General features: G+C 49.8%; 1 pseudogene; it reads left to right on the top strand.

Annotated features, from left to right (window-relative positions):
* Positions 1–381: 381 nt before the first annotated feature.
* On the top strand, positions 382–2,148 carry LOC138070531 (protoporphyrinogen oxidase-like; annotated as a pseudogene).
* Positions 2,149–2,557: the final 409 nt, after the last annotated feature.

Below are 2,557 nucleotides of genomic sequence, written 5' to 3'. Positions count from 1 at the left end.
TGTTTCTCCTGAGGAAATAATTGGGAAAGTGTCCAATATAAGCAAAGATGTGCCTTAAACATTTTAATTTGTTTTTTAATAACAGAAAATGTACAGATACCTGGTTTGGTTCTGATCTATTTTTAAGAAACTGGTCAGAAGGTTCTGTTTAATTTCACTATTAAAAATAGCTTGAGAGGAGTGGGAGGGAAAGAGCTACAGAATACAGGTGTCCAGCTGGGTCCCCGAGCCCTGTGTGAGCAGATAGCATGTGCGTGGCCCTTATCCACCTCCCCCGTGGGGAGGAACGCCCATGGAGTGATGCGCTGAGACCTCGACCTTCTCCTTTCACCTCATTTTTCTCGTTCCCCTCGTGGTGCCTCTTCACCCACAGCTTTCTTCATGGGCTGGACCATGGCTGTGCTGGGCAGAAGGATCAGCGGCTTGGCTGCGAGTTACTACCTGATCTGGGCCCCCTGTCCCGCCAGGTGGTCTTGGTGGAGGGCAGTGAGTGCCTGGGAGGCTGGATCCGCTCAGTACAAGGGCCAGACAGTGTTATTTTTGAACTTGGACCTCAAGGAATTTGGCCTGTGGGCAGCCCTGGGAGCCTGGTTTCTGAGCTTGGCTTGAACTCAGAAGTGTTGCCTTCCCGGGAGGTCATCCAGCTGCCCAGAACAGGTTCCTGTATGTAGGTGGTGCTCTGCATGCCTTGCCCGCTGGCATCAGGGGGCTCCTCTGCCCTTCACCTCCCTTCTCCAAACCTCTGTTCCGGGCTGGGCTGAGGGATTTGGCCACCCCTCGTGGCAAAGACCCTGATGAGACTGTGCACAGTCTTGCCCAGCACACCCTGCTTCTGAGGTGGCGTCTCTTGCCATGGAGGGTTTGAGCTCACAGCTGTGAGCTCAGCATCAGGTCCTGCTTTCTCAGTCTCTTCCAAGCTGAGCAAACCCATCGTTCCATGTAACTGGGGCTGCTGCTGGGGGCAGGGTGGGGCCCACAGCTGGGTTCAGCTTATTCGCCAAGCTTGGGCTGAGTGCTGGTGCCAGTGGTCACTCCGTGGAGGGCTGGAGACATTGCCCCAGGCCCTCAAGGCCCACCTGACTAGTAGGGGAGTCTGCGTTTTCCAAGGCCAGCCAGTCTGTGGGCTCAGTCTCCAGGCAGAAGGGCGCTGAAAGGTGTCTCTAGAGGACAGCAGCCTGGAGGTGGACCACGTTATTAGTGCCATTCCAGCTTCAGTGCTCAGCAAGCTCCTCTGCTGAGGCTGTACCTCTGGCCTATGCCCTGAGTACCATCACTGCTGTGACTGTGGCTGTGATGAAACTGCAGTACCAAGGAGCTCGTCTGCCTGTGCAGGGAGTTGGACATTTGGTGCCATCCTCAGAAGACCCAGTCATCCTGGAAATTGTGTATGACTCCATTGCTTTCCCTGAGCAGGATGGGAGCCCCGCTGGCCTCAGAATGACTGTGATGCTGGGAGGTTCCTGGTTACAGACACTAGAAGCCAGGGGCTGTCTTATCTCAGGAACTGTTCCAACAGGAGGCAGAGAAAGCTGCTGCCACTCAATTAGGACTGAATGAGCCACCAAGTCACTGCTTGGTCCATCTACATCAGAACTCTATCTCCCAGTATACATTAGACCACTGGCAAAAATTGGAGTCAGCTATCCAACCAGTCCATTCTGAAGGAGATCAGCCCTGAGATTTCTTTGGAAGGAATGATGCTAAAGCTGAAACTCCAGTACTTTGGCCACCTCATGCGAAGAGTTGACTCATTGGAAAAGACTCTGATGCTGGGAGGGATTGGGGGCAGGAGAAGGGGACCGCAGAGGATGAGATGGCTGGATGGCATCACTGACTGAATGGACGTGAGTCTGAGTGAACTCCGGGAGTTGGTGATAGACAGGGAGGCCTGGCGTGCTGCAATTCATAGGGTCTCAAAGAGTCGGACACGACTGAGCGACTGAACTGAACTGAACCCAATTCCTGGCTGCTCAGAAGCTGCCTTTGACTCTGGGCAGAGCCTCCTATGAGGGGCTTGCTGTCAATGATTGTATGGCGAGTAGGCATCAGGCAGCAGCCTGTGTCTTGGGCACAGAACCTAACAGTTGGTCCTCAGCTCCCACTTCTTCTTGCCCCTGGTGGCAGGGATTCTCTCACCCACGAAAATAAAAGTTGCTGAAGCTTGAAAAAAAGAAAGCTTGGAAGTACACAGAACAAAAGTTGTGTATATCTAGGTGGCAGGATGAGTTTAATTTACATTTTATGATTTCTTCAATTATCTATTTGTATAAAAGTTCATAAGAACTTTTCAATATATCATGTTACATAGAGAAAACAATATATATATATATATATATATCTTATTATTTGATTCCAGATGCCAATAAAAATGCTTAGGAAAAAACCCCGAAATTAAACTGAAATGTTAATGGCAGCTGCCTCTGGGAAATGAAATTATGAATGATCGTTATTCTTCATCTGCCTCTTCCTCTACTTTTCCAAACTTATTTCTTTTCTGTAATTAAAAAAAAAATGCAAATTCCAAAAGCAGAGTAAGAAACATGAAGGAAAGTAACTC

This window comes from Capricornis sumatraensis, chromosome 23, assembly GCF_032405125.1.
Source record: "Capricornis sumatraensis isolate serow.1 chromosome 23, serow.2, whole genome shotgun sequence".
NCBI lineage: Eukaryota > Metazoa > Chordata > Mammalia > Artiodactyla > Bovidae > Capricornis > Capricornis sumatraensis.
The sequence above is the reverse complement of the archived record's forward strand: the minus strand, read 5'-3'. Positions and strand labels throughout refer to the sequence as shown.